Source organism: Notolepis coatsorum (assembly GCF_963971535.1).
Source record: "Notolepis coatsorum genome assembly, chromosome: 13".
Taxonomy (NCBI): Eukaryota; Metazoa; Chordata; class Actinopteri; order Aulopiformes; family Paralepididae; genus Notolepis; species Notolepis coatsorum.
The window spans coordinates 83973535-83997184 of NC_140177.1; positions in this window are offsets into that span (position 1 = coordinate 83973535).

The following is a 23650-nucleotide window of genomic DNA, read 5'->3' on the forward strand; positions in this document are numbered from 1 at the left end:
TATTCTGTATGAACAAACCAGAATAAGAAAAAAAGTTATTTGCTATGTATTATACTTTATAATTATAACACATGCACAAGTCTGGTCTCCTTTGAAAGGTAACATTCTTACACATTATTTTTCACTGTATGCTTGTATGCCGTGACAAATAAAACTCTTGACTTGACTATTCTTACACAATAAAGAAAAATAATCATGCGATTAAATGCATACATTTTTTTTACTTTGAATTCTTTCTGTAGTTAATTAATCGAAATTAATGCAATAAAGTCCCAGCCCTATATACAGTATATTAGAGCTGGGCCGTTAACGGTGTTAATGTGCTGCGCTAACGCTATACTAGTATCGCGCGATAATATAATTAACGCATCAATCTAATTTTTTTTTTTTTTCTTTTTTTACATTTTTTTTTTACCTTTATTTACCCAGGGTAGGTTCGCTGAGCACAGGTGCTCTTTTTCAGGAACGCCCTGCTTCACATTCACACAGTTCCATTCACACCTGGGAGCTGCCCAGTACAACCACAGTTGACACCATTGGCCACTGAGCAACTCCACTGGAGCAGTTGATTCAAGCCATGTCACATAGTTCAAGTTTGAAATGATTCTTTCTGTTTTGCTCCTGAGAGTGTGCTAGATACTGTACTGTACTGGTAATATTATTTATTTGTGTTAACTTCTGAATAAAACAACTTATTAAACACAAGTACATCTTATTGAACATTATTTTGATATTTCATTACCAATTATCATAGCAAAACAGTCTGTAATGCATTTTGGAAACGGGAGATGGGCTCATGGTGTAATGGGCCACCTGGCCTGAGAAACATAAGGAGGAAAGAAAAAGTAAGGACTTACTTCTGGTCAAAAAATTAATCTATGCCCACCTCTAATATATATATATATATATATCTATATATATATATATATACATATATATATATATATATATATATATATATATATATATATATATATATATATATATATATATATATATATATATATATATATATATATATATATATATATATATATATATATAATGGTTGTGACATTGTCACATTAAACTTCGATGCCCCAAGGGAGTTGGGTCTCCCATGCCGCGGGCAACAGCACAGACTGCTATACCAAGAGGTGAATTCACTGCTTTGTAACGTGTCTATGTGTCTTTTGTGTACTGCATAATGACAATACATTTTAATCTAATCTAATTTAATGTTAATGCTGAATAACCTCTGTGGAAATGTTGGGCCTGTGAGACATTCTTTAAAAATAGATTTTAGTCAAAGACAAGGTGGGAGAGCAGAGTGGTAGTATTAAGTCACTACAATATCAAACAGCACAAAGCCTACAATACTATGAGCGCTATTAATAAAAAAAAATTGTTGTTCAGAAGGAGTAGTTTATACGTGTAGTTCACCCTGGAGTACATTGTAAATGGTTGAAAGTCTCTATGCTATTGATAGGATGTAAGGATGTCTACACTGGGCCATCAAAATAAAGTGTGTTACCAAACCCAGATTGGATGTTAGTTGAATTGCTACTGCTGGCCACACATCAGGCTCTGCCAAGAGAGGAGAAATTCACAGTGTACTAAACTCCAACCCCACACATTAGACCAAAACAACCATTATAAACAAAGTGCAATACCAAGCCGGGCTCTTTTGCCTAGAGCATTAGATTCCTGCTTTTAAAAAGCCTTTAAAGAAATACTCGAAAATTAAGGTAGCTCACACATACATACAGGGCCCAGAAATATCAACGAGGCAGAAAGAGGAGAATGTGTTTTGTTTTCAAGGGACACGCTGTGTGGCTGATTCATCCAGAGAGAAATAAAAAAAGACAGGAAATGGTTTTGTTTTATGGGAGGCTGGGAGGGGGGTGGGGGGGGGGTCTAAGGTTAAATCAAATCAAATCAAATCAAATTTATTTGTAAGGCCCGACAACACACGTTAATGTCCCCATGGTCCGGACACGTCTTCTTTAAACAAGTCAAGAAGAAACATAACAATAAGTCAAGAATAAAACAAGAACACTATAAGGTCCAGCCAATTTAAAATATATGCCAATAAATGAATGAATGCAAGCACTCCCAGACACTAAGACACTGTGAAGAAGCCACAGGGACCTGGAGAGCAGGGGTTTCCCCCCTTTGACACTCCGCACCGTATGCTGCGCCGTCAGGGAAGGTTGATGGAAGGACATCCGACTGGGCATCTCTCATGGAGGACGCACGCACGCACGCACGCACGCACGCACGCACGCACGCACGCACGCACGCACGCACGCACGCACACACACACACACACACACACACACACACACACACACACACACACACACACACACACACACACACACAGACACAGACACAGACACAGACACAGACACAGACACACACAGACACACAAACACAGACACACACACAGACACACACACAGACACACACACACGCACACACACATTCATTTTGGCGATTGCAAGCTGTGCTCCGTGGCCTGGAATGACCCCTGTGAACTCTGAGCGGGGTAACACTTTGAAGTAGCATTAATAAGCAATACCTTAAAATTTGCCAGTGGAGCGTTTCCAGATTGCAAGAAGAAAATGAGGGTGATATGTTACGGGATGAGATGAGATGGAAATAATACAGAGCTACAATATGTTCAAAATACAAGATGTTTATCAATGGAACAGAATGGAGGGTTAAGAGAATTATTAGCCAGCATTTTCCTTCAGGGGCCTCTAGAATGTGTCTCAGGAGCAGTGGCGGCTCGCCACTAGGGGCGCTCGGGCGCCGCCCCCCCTCAGGCCCTACCCTGGTTATATGAGAGAACAAGAAAAATAAGTTTTTAGTTTTTAGTTTTATAGCCCTATAAATAATATAAACATGTTTAAAATGAATAATATTTACTCATTTTAAGTATGTTTGTATTTCCAATGCACAATATAACGTTATTATCGCAATTAAAAAACACTCGTTTTTCAGAGCAGGAAGTGACATCACGTTTTTTTTATTTTTTCGTATTTCTCGGCCCGGGCTATACGCGATAGCGCTCTGAGTGCGCGTCACAGTTTTTGATCGCTGTATCCGTCACAGCCAATCAGTGCATAACGCGTTGTGCGTTGAAATATGACTATTATGTTGGAATCCGGGCGCGATTTGAAGCGGTCTAGCCAGTAGCGTCAAGAATATCTGTAGCCGCATTTCGCGGAGACGCTCTCTGATTGGCCGACGCCAGTATTTTTTTCCGTAGCAGAATTTCACAGAGACGATCTCTGATTGGCCGAATCCAATTTCTAATGTTCCAATTCTAGGTTATTCCTAGGTTGATCCTCCGTTGGTGGTAGAGATTTGTGTTGTTGTGAGATGCATGCAGCTGAGCGTGCCGTGACTGCAAGTTCTTTAGACTGTTAAGCTTAGGCACTCTTTCAAAGTTGGTTAAGGTTAGAGTTTGTCTTAGAGCATGGCGATAGAACGCCAGGTAGTTTGCAGGCTGTTCGAGGCGGAAATGGACAAAGACACAGCTCTTCACTCACACAGCTTGTTGGCTAACAACAAGCTATATGGATGCGGAGGGACAACAATGGATGGACATCAACACAGGCTGGATGGACAATGCCATGCAGTGGATATACTTTATCAACAAGCCAACAACAAGGTAGATTAGCGATCTTAACCCTAGTTTAATACATGATACGTTGTCTACTGATGCCGCATAACGTTGTAACGTTACAGCTTTCAGCTAACGTTAGCTACTGCTAGCTGTTAGCTCCGTTATCTTAGCTGGCCACTTTTATAATTACTTCATGGAAACGGAGTAACGTTAACGTTTAAACGTTATGTCGAGGTCATACAATACTACAGTCGACATAAGGTTAACGTTACCCCGTTTCCATGAAGTGTTTAAATAGCAGCAATCTTGTTGAAAATGTAACTTTACTAAAATGCTCTCTCTCTCTCTCGCTCTCTCTCTCTCTCTCTCTCTCTCTCTCTCTCTCTCTCTCTCTCGCTCTCTCTCTCTCTCTAATTTCGCCGCATGTGGGGCATAACCACTCAGACAATGAATGGTAACTTGTTTAAAATAACGAGCTTTACAAATGTGTTTATTATTGAATGGATCTGACATCATCTGAGAGAGAGAGAGAGAGAGAGCGAGAGAGAGAGAGAGAGAGAGAGCGAGAGAGAGAGAGAGAGAGAGAGAGAGAGAGAGAGAGAGAGAGAGAGAGAGCTGTGCGTGTTTGTGTTGGGCTATTGGAAACGTGGTTGCATTTGACTGACTGATCATATTGATCGATGGCAATGGTGATAATATTCGCCAATGCGTGCCTTGTACATGTTTGCAAAATGTTTGGTATAGCGCCCCTAGTGGCGAAGTACCCACCGGCCGCCACTGCTCAGGAGACATGATGAGTATATCCCTCATTTTTCCACCAGAAGGTATTGTTACGACCCTGGCTCAAAGGCACGCAACCTATGTGCAACCGACACCAAAACCCTGTGCTCTAACTCAAAGTGCTACTATATCAAGGAACAATTAATGTACTTGTAAACTAATGTACTAATGTAAACCCAACGGACAAGGACTGGAAGAACCTGACAGCTCTTCCCCTAAGCACAGACCTGCATGTGTGATACTAGGCCTGACTTTAAAGCTCCCAGCAGGTAACCAATCAGCACTAATTGGCTAATTGGCAGCCCTCACCTGCATGCCCCGTGACACAGGAGTGATCAGGCCTGCCTGAACAGTGACACAGGAGTGATCAGGCTCCTGGTACATAACACCTCCCCCACCAAACCGGTTGCCCCAGAGGCAACCACCACACAACAACCCATAAACAAAACAAAAAAAAACAACTGTGACCCATTAGTTGTCAGGGCCACCCCCACAACAGTGATAGCGGGTCGGCCCCTGTCGAACACGACCACCAACCGTGTTGTATGCTCCCTTTCAACAGGCCCCTCCACCGATACCGACCTGTCAAAAATAGACTGCAAACCAAAATCAACCTGAGAACTGCGCTCAACAGAACAGAACACAGCAAAACAAAAACCATAGATCACTGATACCACCACCGTGCCCATATCCATCCCACCTGGCACTGGCAGTCCAGGATACTGCAAACCATGAACATCCAGAGTAGGATGTACCGCCTCAGGTACAGCCCCACCGTACCTGGAACATGGCAGTACGACAGTCACAAAAACGTCTGGAACACCATCTAAAATGGCGTCACCCAAAATAACATTGTCCTGATCAAAATCAAAATGGCTGCCACTCAACAGACCAGGTCGCGAAGGCGGCTCCTGCTCCACAGAACACAGGTAACTAGGTTGACCATCACACCTAGTGCATGGCAGAGAATCAGTGTGGACATGTGGATCAATGTCAGAATCATCAACTGACATACTGGGACCATCCCTGCCCACAAGTGAAACATTAGGGACAATAGAGCTACTGTGGGAAGACTGGCAGCCTAAGTCAGGCTTAGTAGCCTCTCCAACTAGAACGGTGTCACATGAAACAACAGCACCTCTCATAGCATCCTTCCCACACTCCTCCTCCAATTCGTTCGTGGCCTCAGCCACCATACAGGCTGGGAAGACCCTGAGACACTGCGCTGCCATACCATCTCCTGCCACATGCTTCTCCGGCACACATGTCAACTCTGGTTTCACCACCGGGCCTAACACAAAGCCACAATCAAGAGAATCATTATGCAGAGGTAGATCCACAGTGTGCTTTCCAAAATTCTCAACAAGTACACATTTTAATTCAACAAAGAATGTGTCACTAAGTGTAATGTCCCAAGTCGAAGTATCAACAACATCACTTTTGTCCTTTGACATTTCCCGAGCCACAGCACACACAGGAAACACTCCTGGATGTTTCTGTGCCAGCTCATTAGGGACCTCAGAAACCACAGGAATGGGAGTTACAACCGGAGTAGCCAACACTTTGTCACCAGCCAAATCATTCTCTAGAATGAAGGACACCCCCTTTATGGGAATGTGAGAACATACCCCCACAACAACATTGCCTGATACTAAGGGAGAATTGAGCGTGACCTCATGCAAAGGTGCATCCACAAATCCACCCCCAAAGCCCCGAACAACGACACCGGAATGCAAAGAAGAGTTTTCTGAAAACGGCAAAACCCCCTCCAGAATGAGGGACTGAAAAGCACCGGTATCTCTCCAAATTGTTATAGCCTGTTTGGACTCTAGTGCATTAGTCAGGGAAACAAATCCATTCATCATAAACCTTGAGGAACCCTCGAGCTCTTTGTCCACACGTTTGATACTTCCCCCATCCCCATCTAACGTTGGCATAGGCGTTCTGCATATGGTTTCTACCAGAGCCACGGTTCCGAAATTTTTCTGCTCAAGCACCGGGCACCCAGCAACGATATGACCAGGTTCTTTACAGTAGAAACAGATAATCCCTTCTGGGAATGCACCAGCAGAACCACCCCGCCTAGGATGTGAAGTTAACTGACCAGCAGACACAGGTTTTGGGAAACGGCCCCCCTGAACAGGACGCCTATCCCCGGACTCAACACGGTAGTCCTCCAAAAACACGGACTTGTGTGTCAACACAAACTCATCAGCGAAGACAGCGGCGTCGCCTATCTTCGATACCTTACGCTCATTTAGATGTGTGGAAACAGTATCAGGAACACATCTTTTAAATTCCTCTAGGAGAATCAACTGCCTAAGCTGCTCTCTTGACTCTGCCTTCTGAGAAGTGCACAACCTGTCAAACAGGTTCTCCTTCTCCCTTCCAAATTCAACATAAGACTGCCCCTCCGACCTGCGATAACCTCTAAAACGCTGACGATAGGCCTCGGGGACCAACTCATAAGCCCTCAAAATGGAAGCTTTAACCAGCTCATAATCAGCGCTTTGTTCAAGGGACAGAGCAGTGTAGGCTTCTTGTGCCCTACCAACTAAAACACATTGCAGCAGCAGTGTCCAGGCGGTATCAGGCCACTTCAATGTGGTTGCCACCCGTTCAAAAAGGGGAAAATATCTTTCCACGTCTTTCTCAACAAATGGTGGCACCATCCTAATATTCCTGCCTACATCAAACTCGGAACGTGACTCTGGATGCAGAGCACCCGCCTGCAAGGCAGCATGCTTATATTCAAGCTCCTTCTGTGCACGCTCGTGCTCCAACAACATTTGTTTCTCCTTAAACTCACGCTCCTCACGCCTCTCCTTAAGCTCACGCTCCTCTCTCCTCTCCTCACGCTCTCGCTCTAGCTGCCTTTCCTTAAACTCCAACTCCCTTATCCTCCACTCACCCTCTACACCAGGTAATAGCGGAGACGCGCCAGACGAAGGAGGCTCCTCCACCCTCTCCTCAAGCACCTGCTCCCTAACGAGTAACACCCTTAACGCACTCAAGGCAGACGGCTTCAAACGTTTCTCCCCTGCAGAAAGCTCCACCCTGTAGTGTACAGCAAGTTCTAGCAGTTGTTCTTTGGAAAACTTCTCTAACAAGTCATGAGACGGGCGATCAACAAAGTCCCTGATGGAAGCCATTGTCACTGAACCAGCCACCCCAAGCTACACACCCTACCTCACAGTCACAAAGAACCACTAACGAACCACGAAGACCCCCCCAATGAACCACTGAAGAACCACGAAGAACCACTGAAGAACCATGAAGAACCACTGAAGAATGCTAAATGCCAATAATAACAACCAGAAGGGAACGCGGTGGAAATGTGAGCTCTACGGAGCGCACCTTTCTAGGTTGCAAAATAAAATAAATATAAAAATAAAAATAAAACACACCCACCCTAAATAGACGTGTCATACACGCAGGGTGTTAGGTGCTACCAGGTATGCTCACCAAACACTCAAACAAACAAAATAAATCCAACAAACAATCCCAAACAGGTGCGCCTTCTAACCTGATGTGACTACATATGCTTCTACGTCTAAACTGCAGTCAAAACCGGCCCACCACATGTCTACCCTAAGAAACACTAAATCAAGCCCTACCACACTACCTGTGTTTTCTGGCCGCCCTAATCTACCTACCCTTAACTAATGCCCTGTAGCCCATACTTGACCATCCACCCGTCCAGTACATGATACGGTACCAGACAAGCAGATGGTGCTAATCCCTTCTCTGACTGCCCCAGGAGTACGTGGTGCACAGGACGCTAACCAACAACCAGAAAATAATGTCCCTATCTACATGTGGTGCCCACTAAACTATATATTTTAACAGCATAAGTAGTCACATCAAATTACAAACAAATACGGCATACTCACCTGTTTGATGAAATGGCTCAAGCCCCCACGCTACACCATATGTAACGAACACCACCCAAACCATAATACCATGACACCCTGTGTAACACAACAAAAAAAAACACCAAACAAATTTCTAGGGGTAAAGATCCCGGACGAGCGCCCAACTGTTACGACCCTGGCTCAAAGGCACGCAACCTATGTGCAACCGACACCAAAACCCTGTGCTCTAACTCAAAGTGCTACTATATCAAGGAACTATTAATGTAATTGTAAACTAATGTACTACCCAACGGACAAGGACTGGAAGAACCTGACAGCTCTTCCCCTAAGCACAGACCTGCATGTGTGTTACTAGGCCTGACTTTAAAGCTCCCAGCAGGTAACCAATCAGCACTAATTGGCTAATTGGCAGCCCTCACCTGCATGCCCCGTGACACAGGAGTGATCAGGCCTGCCTGAACAGTGACACAGGAGTGATCAGGCTCCTGGTACATAACAGGTATGCATTGCGTTTTTGCATTGATAAACAATTGGCACATTGAATATGAGCAGGCAGTTGCCGTTGATGTTGCAAAAAGAGACTTGTGATGAGATGAAATGTGATCGTATAAAATAGAATTGTGAGATACAGTGTGAGGTCTATTCAAAATTAAAGGACGCCCATGAAGTGGAAAAATAGAAATAGGTTTTGCTGAATTATCCGACAGCATTTTCATGGAAGGGCCTGGAGCGTCCTCTCGTCTGATAATAATAAGAAGAATAATAAGAAGAAGAATAGTAAACTTATCAAAAAGAGGGTGGGGCTTGAGATACTGTAGGTCAAATGAGCATCCACTTGATTTGATGCGTAGTAACTGCATACAAACTGGGGTTGGTTCCAAGTAAGCTAATGGCTACTAGGGGCATACCTGTCAACAGTCCTGTTTTTCCCGGGATTGTATGGTATTTCAACCTTCTTCACTCCTATTCACGGTTCACGGAATTTGCAATTTTTTTTAACTTATTAATTTTTACAAAATGGCTGCAATTCCCCTCCGTGACGACAGGTGGCAGCAGTGTAGATTAGAACGTTATCACAGGAAGTCAGACCGGAAGACGGTTGCGACCCGAAGAAGAAGAACAGCGACCGGATAAAGGAGGGGTTTACCACAAATGTATTACATTCTACGATGGACTTGAGAGAGGATTGTGCGGTTCCACCAGCTAAGAAAGCCAAGAGGAGCGGCTGCAAATATCTCGCCAGGTGGGAGGAGACGTTCCCGTACCTCACGAAGAGCAACGTTTCAACAATCTATGCTTTTTGTAAAGTATGCCGCGCCGATTTCAATGTCGCACACGGAGGAAAACACAACGTCAGTCAGCATGACAAATCGGCGAAACACAAGCGAGGCATAGAAGCTATGAAAAATGCCTGTGTTATGACTGCGTTCGTGACGAGAAACACATCAGAGGCTGATCTAGTCACCAAAGCTGAAGTTAAAATGGCCATGCTTTGTGCAAAATCCAACGTGGCCTTCAGTTTCTGCGACGAGTACAACCGGAGCGTAGCAGATATGTTTCCCACCTGTGCCATTGCTCAGAAGTACTCGGCTGGGAAAACGAAAATCACCCAACTCATCAAAGGTAAGATGATGAATGAAAAACTTTATTTAACAGATAATTGTATTAACAGATTGCAGAATAGGTACAATACAGTACGGCTCAATACACACAATTGTTAAGGGGATGCAGACCAGAGAAAGATTTTCGTCTTGTTTACATCAGGGTCCCCTCTCCCATTGTGTGGCTTTCATTGCTAGCCACAGACTAGATACTAGCAACAGTTTCCAGTTGAAGACTGATAGAATACGTTTCCAGTTAGAATAGAATTATAATTTCCAGTTGAAGACAGCAAAAACAAGTGGCAAGATACTTTGACTGTTGGGAAGTATTGTATTGTATATTGTATAATGTATTGTATGGTTTTGTTTTACAGTGACAAGGCTAGGAGCCTTAGTGGACACGGGAGCTGCAGGCAATCTAATGCATGTGGTTATTTCTCCCCATTCACCCATTGTTCTAGGCCATCCCTGGCTGGCAGCTAACAACCCTGCCATTAACTGGTCTACGGGTGTACTTTATTTGGATAGGAGCATTGTGCCGATTTCCAATGAAAGTTCACCCACTCTGTTCTCTTCTCTCCCCTTGTTTCTCTCCAGGATGGCGGTTGGCGTTGCTGAGCCTATAGTACTTCCTAATTCCGATTTAACGGGGGTCCCCGGAATTTACTGGGATCTGGCAGAGGTTTTTAGCAAGTCGCGTGCCAAAGCACTGCCACCTCATAGGCCCTACGACTGTACCATAGATCTTCTACCTGGTACCACTCCGCCCCGCGGCCGCATGTTTTCTCTCTCTCGCCCTGAGACACTGTCTATGAACACCTATATTCAGGAAGCACTGGCCGCGGGGAACATACGTCCATCTACCTCCCCTGCGGGCGGTGTTTTTTTTGTGTGGATAAAAAGGATGGTAGCCAGCGCCCGTGCATTGATTATAGGGGGTTAAATGACGTTTCCATTAAGAACCGCTACCCTCTACCTCTCATGGACACCGCCTTTGAGTGCTTACAGGGGGCACGGGTCTTCTCTAAACTTGACTTACGTAATGCATACAATTTGGTCAGGATTAGGGAGGGGGACGAGTGGAAGACTGCGTTTAACACGCCCAATGAGTATTTAGTCATGCCCTTTGGTTTAGCTAATGCTCCGGCAGTTTTCCAAGCCCTGGTCAACGACGTGCTGCGGGATTTAAGTGGGGTGTCAGTGTTTGTATACTTAGATGACATCCTCATTTTTTCTCGCGATATGGTGCAGCACCAAATGCATGTTCGTGAGGTGCTACAGCGTCTCCTCAAGCATCAGCTATTTGTTAAGGCAGAAAAGTGTGTGCTGACACCGTGTCCTTCCTGGGCTTTGTGTTGACGAAGGGTGATCTTCGCATGGATCCAGCCAAGGTGAGTGCAGTCTTGGACTGGCCACGGCCCTCGTCGCTCAAGGAATTACAACGGTTTTTGGGCTTTGCAAATTTTTACAGGCGTTTTAGTCGCTATTCCAGCGCCTTAGTCAATCCTCTGACAGCTCTCACTAAGGCCTCTCTCCCTGGCTTTGAATGGTCACCGCGGGCAGAGTCGGCCTTCTGCGACCTTAAACGTCGGTTTACCTCCGCCCCTGTACTGATCCGCCACCATTCTGAGGCTCAGTCTATTGTGGAGGTGGATGCCTCTGACATCGCGGTGGTGGGGGGGGGGGGGGGGGGGGGGGGGGGGGGTGATCTCTCAGTGATGTTTAAAGGACGGTAAAGTGCATCCTTGCGCTTTTTTTTCCACACCGGCTGTCTCCGGCCGAGCGCAACTACGACATGGGTAATCGGGAGTTGTTGGCAATCAAGTTGGCACTGGAGGAATGGATACATTGGTTAGAGGGGGTGGCACATCCTTTCATTGTTTGGACTGATCTTGGCTTACATCCAAGGGGCTAAATGCCTTAATGCTCGCCAGGCCAGGTGGGCGTTATTCTTCACTCGATCTCCTACCGGCCTGGTTCCAACAACGTCAAACCTGGCGCTCTTTCTCGTCAGTTTGATACCCTGGACTGGGAGGAGAAGCCTCACCCTATTATTCCACAGGCCCTTATTTTGGCACCCGTGTCATGGGGCGTAGATAGGGTGGTAAGATCGGCTCTGGCACGGGAGCCTGATCCTGGTGGGGGTCCTCCGGGGCGGATGTATGTGCCCAAGGCTGCGTGCTCACGACTGCTGCAGTGGGCACATACCTCTTCACTCACCTTCCACCCTGGGGCCGCCAGGACCCTGGAGTTTATCCGTAGGAGGTTCTGGTGGCCTACAGAGGTGGCCTTCATGGCGGCCTGTCCGGTGTGCGAGCATAGTAAGACCTCTCGCCGTGCACCGGCGGGTCTCCTCCGACCGCTTCCTATTCCTAAACGTCCCTGGTCACACATATCCCTGGATTTTATTTCTGGCCTTCCCCCATCAGATGGGTTCACTGCCATCTTGGTGGTAGTGGATGCCTTTTCCAAGGCGGCCCACTTCATTCCCCTCCCCAAACTTCCCTCGGCTCGAGAGACTGCTGACCTGGTGGTGCAGCACGTCTTTCGGGTCCACGGGTTACCAGTGGATATTGTGTCTGACCGGGGCCCTCAGTTCGCCTCCAGGTTCTGGAAGGCATTTGCCTCCAGCCTCGGCGCCTCTGTTTCACCCGCAGTCGAACGGGCAGATGGAGCGCGTCAACCAGGATCTGGAGGGCGTCATGAGGTGTTACGTTGCCGGGTGTCCGGCAACTTGGAGTAGGAGGTTGGCCTGGGCGGAGTACACGCATAATACCCTCCTCTCCTCCTCTACTGGTATGTCTCCCTTTCAATGTCAATATGGTTTTCAACCTCCTCTGTTTCCCGAACAGGAGCAGGAGGCTGACGTACCATCGGTCCAGGCCCACGTGGTTTGCTGCCGCAGGACGTGGAACCGAGTTCGGGCGGCGCTGCGGAAGGCCTCGGTTATGGCTCAGCACCAGGCTAACTGCAAGCGACGTCCGGCTCCGGTTTTCCATCCTGGGCAGCGGGTTTGGCTTTCCACCCGTGATCTCCCTCTCCGGGTGGAATCCAGGATTCTGGCTCCCAGCTTCATAGGACCATTTAGAGTGGTTCGTCGGGTGAACCCTATGGCTTACAGGCTGCGGCTCCCGGCCTCTATGAGGGTCCACCCGACGTTTCATGTGTCCATGTTGAAGCCATTCCTCTCATCGCCCTTGTCCCGCCACTTCCTGCTGTTCCTCCGCCTCGCATCCTTGACGGTCAAACGGTCTACATGGTGCGGAGGATCTTGGGTTGTAGGCGGAGGGGTAGGGGGTTCCAGTTCTTGGTGGATTGGGAGGGGTACAGGGTAGAAGAGCGTTCCTGGGTGCCTTAAAGGGATATCATTGATCGCAGCCTAATCGACGATTATCGCTGGCTACATCCCGAGGCACCCAGATGAACGTCAGGTGCCGTTCGTCGGGGGGAGGTACTGTAATGTCTGGGCTTCTCTCCCTATTCAGGATTGGAGGCCCTGCCGCCATCTTGGAATTCTCACTCTGTCTCTGTATTATCTGATTGTCGTCACGTACTGTCTCTGTAACTGAGGGGTACAATTCCCTGACTGTATTGAATAAGTATGGTATCATTAAACCACTACTGAGTTATGTACATTACTACTGGCCATACAGTACACATGTATATGAGATGAACACCCCCACAATAACACGGCTTAACAAGAAAGTACTGTTTATAATAATATTTATTAGAAGAGCACCAAGATTATCTTACTTTTATTAAGATTGAGAGTTGCGCTTGTAAGGCGAAGAATGTGCATGAATAGGTCAAGAGCGTAAGGCCATGAGCATATTACGAAGGGGATAATTAATACCACCTGTAGCATAAGAATTATATATGGTACACTAGTAGGTCAGCTGGAGAGACTAGGGGGGTTCCCTCCGGTTGTAAACCAGCAGGGGAGAGGATTTGTCGGTAGCAAAAGTCTGGCTCAACGAGGAATAAGGAGACTCCAGGTACAGGAGACAGTGCAATAATCCCTTGATCCGTAGACAAAGCAACAGCTATTCTCCGGTGTGCAGTGCCGCATGGAGGAAAGCTAGCCAGCCTCAGAGTCCTAGAGGCGGGCTCGACGGTGCTCCTCACAGGGTAAATCCCACACGGTAGTGGGTGTAGACGATTCTCTGCTCCAACAGCCACAGGACCAAAGCATTATAATCCAGCCGAAAAGGGCTCTGTAGTCGTCGGTGTAGGTTATCCAGTGTACATATCCACACGGTTCTCGTCTAGGGCTCCTCGGATGACGGCACCAGGTTAGGCCGCCCAGCCTGGATAAGCACACTAGCTCGGTACGATGAAACGTTGGTAATGCTGGTCACTGTAGAACGGTAGCCGCACGATACACTATACATAATAGACTATTACTTAATAATAGAATAGGTCGAACTCGACGCGTTAAACTCAGCGTTAAACTCAGCGTTAAACTCTGACACTTCAGCTATCAATTCGCACACGGTCTCAAGGCTCTATTTTGGGGCAAAACGGGCCCACTTCACAGCACGTTGTATCGTGGTGTGAGGCTTCAACTTATTGGTTAACTAACTGCTGTATCCACCTGCAACGTATTTATACGTAAGGTGAATAATCTAGTACCAGCCTTATTTCTGTCTCATATTACTGCGCAGAACCGGGCATGTCCAGGCATGTCTTAGCGGTGACTTTGAACTAGACATTGGGGGTATGGCCGTGGCGCCTAGGGGATCGCTGTCCAATAGGAGAACGAATATTATGGTCTGGCCTGTACTAGGTAAAGGGATATTCCGTGTATATGTACAAAGAATATACAAGGGATATCAGACGATATACAAATACTATACAATATATCTCAAGTAATAAATATATATATTCGGTTTAATCTGACCCTTTGTAACAGCCGCCTCCTAATTAGTCCGCACCTAATTAGATAAGCAGAGACAGATTAACCGCACTGTCTACTACTCAATGTCCGTTGTGAGGAGTAGGGCAATTCACAAAGTCAGGGGGTCATGGTCGTCATTAAGAGAGTCGGGGAGCCTTGGCAACTCTATCAGCCTCGCCACGGGTCGGGTGTATGTCCGCCCTTGGACGAGCACTTCTGCCGCTCTGACCTTTCCGTCGGCACCAGTGATCACTTTGCTTACGCGGCCGGCCGGCCACATAGCTCGGGGTAGTGACTGGTCGATAATCATGACGACTGTGCCCTCCGTCAAATTGTCTCTTTCTTTTACCCATTTCTGGCGGGTCTGTAGAGACGGTAGATAGTGGAGGAGGAAACTGTTCCAAAACTTGTCAGCCAATACTTGACTGTACCTCCACATTCTTCGGCCGTTCGCTTCTTCAGGTCTGTACACTGTCTGTGGGAGCGCGGGGTCCAGCCGCACCATCAAGAGAGTGTTGGGGGTGACTGGGTCGACATCTGCTACATCACTTGAGACGTAACCGAGGGGCTTTGAGTTCAATACTCCCTCGATCTCCGTGAGGACTGTTGTGAGGACTTCTTCCGCCACGGTCTGGGCCCCAAGCACAGCGTACAGGGCTGTCTTTATTGAACGTACTTCTCGTTCCCAAGTTCCCCCGAAGTGAGGTGCATTCGGGGGGTTAAACTGGAAATCAATCTGAGAGGGAGTGAGGTGGGTCTTAAGTTCTGGGCCCATACCTTGGAAGCTCTCTCTCAGCTCTCTTTCTCCGCCTTTGAAGTTTGTCCCGTGATCAGACAATAATATAGACGGTTTTTCTTTTCGCGCTGTGAATCTCCGGAAGGCCATAAGGAATGAGTCCGTACTCATGGTTGGAAGGAGTTCTATGTGTATCGCTCGGGTGGTCATGCATTTGAATACAATACCCCACCGCTTCTCCGTCCCTCTTCCTTTCTTCACATACAGCGGGCCGAAACAGTCCATACCGGTGGAGTGAAAGGGCTTGTCGCCGAGTCGGAGGTGACAGGGGGGTAGGTCAGCCATCCGGGGTATACTGGGCTGTGCTCGCCACTTGCGACAGTCTAGACAGGTCCGCTTCCTTGCAGTATCCAATAGCGACGTCTGATCTCCGCGAAGACTCTCTCTGCCCCGGCGTGGTGCACGTCCTCGTCGTATTTCTTTATGATGAGCTCTGTGACCTTGTGTCGGCTGTTTAAGACTATCGGGAACTTGACGTCATCCGTTAAGTCTGGGGCCCTCCTCAGACGACCACCCACTCTGATGAGATTATGGGCGTCGCTCTCAGGGGCCAAGTGGAGCAGTCTGCTGTCTGACGGGACTGGCTTTGATCCCTGCAGACAGTCTAGCTCGTCGGGGAACGAGTCTCTTTGGGCTCGCTGTAGCAGAAGGAGTTCTGCTTCTTCGTAGTTAGCTGCATTAATGTCAGTAGTGGACGGAACCTCAGGGTGGTGCCACAGGAATGTCTTTAACTGCGCACTCTCAAGGGTGGGGCAGTCGTCTATGTTGGGATCTGTGGGGACTAGTGTGTGTGTCAACCCACAGAACATAGATTTCTTCTTCTCTGCCTCCTCTTCACTCGCCTCCCGTGGGGTGGGTGTAGGCCACTCTTCTTCCGGGAGCTTGAGGAACTCGGGCCGTCACTATAGAGATTCTGACGTGTGAGGTCATCCAGGGACATTCCCCGTGTGATGACGTCGGCTGGGTTCTGCTTTGTGTCCACATACCTCCAGCATGCTGCTTCTGTTAAATCTTGGATCTCTGTGATTCTGACTCCCACGAAGACCTTGTATCTACACGAATCGGACTGGATCCATGTGAGTACGGTCATGGAGTCTGACCACAGGATTGTTCTTTGCACCGGGATGGTGAGTTCACGTTGGATTAACGTGGCGTGTTGCGCTCCTACTAGGGCTGCGCAGAGCTCTAGACGCGGGATAGATTGTTGCTTGCGGGGGGCTATTCTTGAGCGAGCCAGGATGAAGGCAGTATGTATTTCTCCTCCCTCCTCTCGGGCCCGCAAGTAGGCCACCGAACCGTAGGCTACTTCGGAGGCGTCGCTGAAGACGTGCAGGTCCATCTGACACGTCTCCGGCCTCACTGTGGGTGGGAAGTAGCTGCGGCGTATGTTGACACCTGGGAGCGAGCTGAGTTCTGTCTCCCACTCTCTCCATGTGGAAGCAAGGTGGTCGGGTATGGGGTCGTCCCAGCCCTGGTCCTTGTCCCATAGCGCTCGTACAATCATCTTTGCCCTGGTGGTGTAAGGTAGAATACATCCCAACGGGTCATATTGTCTGGCGAGTGTTCTGTATACACTCCGTCTTGTGGTCGGTAGTGAAATCGACCTTCCCTGCTCCTTGGTCAGGGGTGTGTGTCTATAATGGAGCGAGTCTGTTTTGAAGCGCCAGACTAGTCCTAATGTCATTTCTTGGGCTTCTCCTGGGATGGTCGCCATCCAGGTCTCGCTGCTTGCTGCCTTGTCCTCTGGGGAGAGGCTGCGCAATACTTGAGGGTCGCTGCTGGCCCACTGCCGGAGATCAAAGCCGCCTTTGATCAGAGAGGCGCGGAGCTTGAGTAGGAGGGCCTCGGCTTCTTCTGGCGTCGAGACGCTTTGCAGACAGTTGTCCACGTAGAAACAATTTCCTACACTTTGTCGGACCTCTTCATCAGCTGCTGGGTCCTCTGCGACGTGTTTTTGCAGTGCGAACGTAGCACAGCATGGGCTGCATGTGGTTCCGAAAGGGAGGACTTCCCATTGATAGATGGATGGTTGCTCATCCCCGATCCTCTCTCTCCATAAGAACCGCAGCAGGGGCTTGTCCTCTTCCACTAGTCGCACCTGCAGGAACATCCCTTTGATGTCGCCGCTGATGGCCACCTTGTTCTGGCGGAAGCGTAGCAACACGCCTAGTAGAGAGGGGCCGAGTGTTGGGCCGGGCAAGAGCTCTTTATTCAGATTTTGTGATCCGATCTGGTAGCTGCAGTTAAACACAATACGATCCTTGCCGTTGTGGTGGACCTTGTGGTGCGGCACGTACCATGATTCGGTCGTCTGATCGGCCTCTTTAATGTCAATTCTCTTTATGTGTCCCGCTGTGATTAGCTTGTCAATCTCAGCGCGGTACACAGTAGCTTGAGCGGGGTCTCTGGCTAGGCGCCGCTCTGTGTTCGATAGATACCGCTCCGTCGCTTCTTTTGGAGCGTGGAAGGTAGGCATACCCTCTCGCCTCAGGAGTGGAGTTGCGTATCTCATCACTCCGTTGACTTTGACTCTCTTTGTCCCCTGCTCGAGGAGGGCTATGGCATAAATGTCTTCCTTGGAACAAATGTGTTTCTTTTCGTTCTTAAAGGGCATTGTCTCTAGTGTCCATAGCCTCTCGACGTGCTGTAAGAGGGCGGTGTCTTCTTCTGTCACTCTGGAGTGGAGGCAGCGAGTGGCTGCTGTTCGGTTGGGAGACCTGGAGAGGGGGCCTTGTAGTGTCCATCCTAGGCGGGTCTCGACTGCTGCTGGACAGCCTCTGGGCCCAGTGTGGACCCGGTCCATCGGGACGATGAGGTGTGCGTGGTCGGATCCTATCAGCAGGGTCGGGGTGGCGCCGTCTATGAGCGGTATAGGTAGTTGACGCAGGTGCACGTATTTGTCCATCAGCTTGGCGATGGGGTAGGTGTACTGCGACAGGCCTATGTCTTGGCTGGTGAAAGCGTTAGTGATCCTATACCGTCTCTCTGTGCATGACGGTCACCAGCCTGCGGTTATCGTTTGATCTCCTAGGTCCCTCTCTGGAGCTTGGTACGCTCCGCACGAACGTATCCAGTCATAGGCTGCTGACTTCTCTCGCCAGGAAGTCGGCCAGGTCTAGGAGGGATGGCTCGGGACCGTTGGGATCACGGTGGTCCTTTTGCCGCCTGAAGCGCTCTTGTCGGGCGGGCGGAAGCTTCTCTAATATTCTTTCAACATTAGAGTTTGCGTACAGTTCGTGCCTACCCTTTTCCTTTTGTGCCCCCAGCATCCCTACCAGGGATTGTACCTTGATAGAGAGGTCATCTAATGAGCGATTGTCTGTGGCTGGGGGTAGACGGTCAATATTCCTTATCTCTTGTATTACGTAGTCCCATATGCGTCCATAACGTTGGTCGAGGGCTACTAGAGCCGCGGTGTATGGGGTACTTGAGTTGGAATATGCCAGTGCTATATTATGCGCTCTGGGCACCTTCAGGTGCTTGAGTAGGATAGCATACTTGTACGTCTCATCGGGGACATCGGACATCATTGTCTCTAAGCACATTCGTAGCTCTGTGTACTGTGCTCTGTTCTCGTGTGTGAAGTCCGGGAACGTCGGTGTGCCAAGGTACGATGCCATGGATGGCTGGCACATCGGTGAGCGTTGGGGAAGAGGCCTCCTAGGCGAGTCTCCCCTTCCGTGTCGTTGTGGGCTGGTACCGGGTGGGTACCAAGGCCCGTGTACCCAGGTGCTGTTCCTCGGGGCTGGTCGTGCGTCAAGCTCACCTGTGAGTTGAGTCGGGGGTCTGTAACGCAGGGCCTCGGGGGTAAAGTCTGGGCTGTACTGGACCTCCTGGTCCTGTGGAGTACGATGCTGCTGTTGGGCTTGACTTTCCTCCTCTTCCTCTTCTTCTTCCTCTGCCAGGTCTTCTAGATCCTGTAATCGTCTATTTAGTCTCTCAGCGGCGTAGGCCGGTTCTTCCCTGTTGCTGGGTCTCGCATGGACCGGTCGGGGAGGGGGTTCAGAGACGTGTATAGGCTCTTTCTGTTGGCCGGGCTCCGGGTCGCTTGATCGGGTAGGGGAGGGTGCCCTAGACCCTTGTCTTGACGAGGCCCTGGAGCTCCGTGCGGAGGGAGGGGGGGTTGCCCTGGCTATCAGTTGCTCCATTATCTGCGCTTGTAATCGGTCGCGCTCGGCTTCGCGCTTGATGTGAGCGAGGTCGCGCTCTGCTTCGCGCTGGGCTTGGGCTGCGTCACGCTGTGCATTGGCAGCTCCGCGCTGTGCATCGGCGGCGGCGCGCTGGGCTTCGGCGCGGTCTCTTTCCATATTCTCTTCCGTCTGGAGGCGTCTGGTCTCCAGGCGTATGCGGTCGTCTTCACTCCTTTGCTGCGCTTGGAAGCGCTCTCGCTGGGTCGCAGAGTGTTCGCGTTCACTAAGGGCTTGCGCTTGGAGTTGCGCGTGGAAGCGTTCTCTTTGGTCTGCAGATTGTTCGCGCTCACTTAGTTGTTGAGCCTGCAGGCGATCTCTTTCCATGGTAGAGTGTTCGCGCTCACTTTGGTGTTGCGCGCGGAGGCGCTCTTGTTCCATGGAAGAATGTTCGCGCTCGCTAAGCGTCTGTGCTTGGAGTCGATCGCGTTCAGTGGAGGCTGCCAGGGTGGCGATAAATGCCTGCGCCAGCATCTTGTCCGCCTCGCTGGGGGAAGACACTGATGGAGGTGATCGGCTTCTGGCAGTGCTCGTTGGAGATCCGTTCTCCTGTCGCGCTCCGAGGAGGTCCATCTCCTGGGTGCGCGTCTCTTCTGGTGGTGGGTTGGGTTTCGTCCCTGGAGGGCTTTCTTTATCCTGGAGCTCTCCGGGGACTATCCCGTTGACGTTGGCGGGGGGTAAAGTCATGTTATGTCCCTCCTGGTCCCCCCCGTGAGCTTGGTCAGTTACGTTAGAACCCACTAGGGTCTCTACTGGCAGGGTCGCCTGGTCAGTAGGGTTTGACATACTTTTACTATCCGCTTTTTCCGCGTTTAACGTCTGTATAAAGCTAGGTAGTAGACTGGCAGCGTAGTCCTCTAGGTAAAGAGGTGGCTGCCGTCTGCGCCTGCGGGCGATCTAGCTTAGGAGAACCGTTTGTGGAGTGTTCATCGCTGGCCATGTCAATATTAATATTATATTAATATTACGCTAATTACCCATCCGGCTCGAAGGACCAATTGTAACTGAGGGGTACAATTCCCTGACTGTATTGAATAAGTATGGTATCATTAAACCACTACTGAGTTATGTACATTACTACTGGCCATACAGTACACATGTATATGAGATGAACACCCCCACAATAACACGGCTTAACAAGAAAGTACTGTTTATAATAATATTTATTAGAAGAGCACCAAGATTATCTTACATTTATTAAGATTGAGAGTTGCGCTTGTAAGGCGAAGAATGTGCATGAATAGGTCAAGCGCGTAAGTCCATGAGCATATTACGAAGGGGATAATGAATACCACCTGTAGCATAAGAATTATATATGGTACACTAGTAGGTCAGCTGGAGAGACTAGGGGGGTTCCCTCCGGTTGTAAGCCAGCAGGGGAGAGGATTTGTCGGTAGCAAAAGTCTGGATCAACGAGGAATAAGGAGACTCCAGGTACAGGAGACAGTGCAATAATCCCTTGATCCGTAGACAAAGCAACAGCTATTCTCCGGTGTGCAGTGCCGCATGGAGGAAAGCTAGCCAGCCTCAGAGTCCTAGAGGCGGGCTCGACGGTGCTCCTCACAGGGTAAATCCCACACGGTAGTGGGTGTAGACGATTCTCTGCTCCAACAGCCACAGGACCAAAGCATTATAATCCAGCCGAAAAGGGCTCTGTAGTCGTCGGTGTAGGTTATCCAGTGTACATATCCACACGGTTCTCGTCTAGGGCTCCTCGGATGACGGCACCAGGTTAGGCCGCCCAGCCTGGATAAGCACACTAGCTCGGTACGATGAAACGTTGGTAATGCTGGTCACTGTAGAACGGTAGCTGCACGATACACTATACATAATAGACTATTACTTAATAATAGAATAGGTCGAACTCGACGATACAGCGTTAAACTCTGACACTTCAGCTATCAATTTGCACGCGGTCTCAAGGCTCTATTTCGGGGCAAAACGGGCCCACTTCACAGCACGTTGTATCGTGGTGTGAGGCTTCAACTTATTGGTTAACTAACTGCTGTATCCACCTGCAACGTATTTATACGTAAGGTGAATAATCTAGTACCAGCCTTATTTCTGTCTCATATTACTGCGCAGAACCGGGCATGTCCAGGCATGTCTTAGCGGTGACTTTGAACTAGACATTGGGGGTATGGCCGTGGCGCCTAGGGGATCGCTGTCCAATAGGAGAACGAATATTATGGTCTGGCCTGTACTAGGTAAAGGGATATTCCGTGTATATGTACAAAGAATATACAAGGGATATCAGACGATATACAAATACAATACAATATATCTCAAGTAATAAATATATATATTCGGTTTAATCTGACCCTTTGTAACAGTCTCAGTAATTACCCTGATTGTTGTCACCTGCCTGTAATTATGTCACTGGTGCTGATTGGGTCTGCTGGCTGTACTGAGGCCTTTATAATAATACTTTGCCCCTCTCTCCCCATCGGTTCTTCAGCAGTGTTACCGGGAACAGCCGTCCACGGGCAGAAGTCGGATATCTCGCCTGTTATCATGATTTTTCTTTATTTTTAATTTTTTTTATCTTTTTTCCCCTCCTTTTTTCTCCCATCCCAATGTTAGTCGTTATGCCAATTCCCAATCCCCTTCCTGGTCGCTGCGCACCTACCCCCTACAGTCGGTCTGGGAGAGTGGAGGCTATCACATGCTTCCTCCAAACAACCGCTTCTTTTCACTTGGCAGCGCGGACTCTCACTGAGAGGGTGTAACGTGTGGAAGGATCACACTACCCCCCTTAGATCCTTTCCTCGCTGAGCAGGCGCCCTGACCGAACTGTAGGAGTCGCTGTTTACAATGACCAGAACCCACCCACCGGCTCCCACCCTCTAACACTGCCAATTGTGTTAGTACGACGGCCGGCCAAGCCGGAAGCAACGCAGAGAGCTGGGCTCGATACCAGTATATCCTGCGTTGGTGGCGAGCGCCTTGCCCACTGCGCCACCTGGCCGCCCTCCTGTTATCATGATTATATTCTTTTTAACAATTCTTTTTTTATTTTCAATTTTTGACATGACATAAAACTAGACACACAAGCATTAACAGTAAAAATCCACAATAAATCACAGGACTATGACATTTTCTCCGGTTGAATCCAACGTGATGCTATTAGCTTTTTGGCAGCCGTAAGACCGGACAAGATTAGCCTCTTTACATGTACAGAGTGTAATAACTGAGAGCCATTATTCAGCAACAATACCGAAGGAAGTACAGGTATGGTCAGAAATAAAAATTCTGATAATTGCGTGGTTACTTCTTCCCAGATTAACAGGGGGGGCATTCCCAATACATATGCATAAATGTACCGATATCACCCTTTAGACATAAGGAGCATCGAGAGTCTTGTTTAAGTCCCATTCGGTTCAGTCGTATCGGAGTCAGGTAAGTCCTATGAATAAAATTAAGATTAATCTGTTGATGATCCGGGTTGCGTGACGATAGCCGAACGTTTGCCCATACTTCAGCCCAATCAAAATCTACTTCCAAGTCTGGTATATCCTTCCTCCAAACTGAGTCTAGGGGAAGGACTTCATACGAAGATGTAAGTAAGTGACGATAAAAATCAGAGACGAAGCCTCTCGATGTCTCCCTTTCATAAAAGAACTTGTGATATCTGTGGTGCTCAAGTGGTATCTTTAATGGGACTCCATGAGCCTTCAAAGTTGCTAATAACTGTAGATAGAAATAATAAGTGGAACAGGTGAGGTTAAATTTGTTATGTATATCTTGATAGCTACAGAAACCCTGTTCGTTGAAAATATCCCCTAATGTATGTATGCCCTTCTTTTCCCATTTGGTATATCTGATAGGTTGTTGTGCAATAAGTAGTAAATTGTTATTAAATATGGGAGAATGACTGCCATTTGTATTGGTTAGTAAT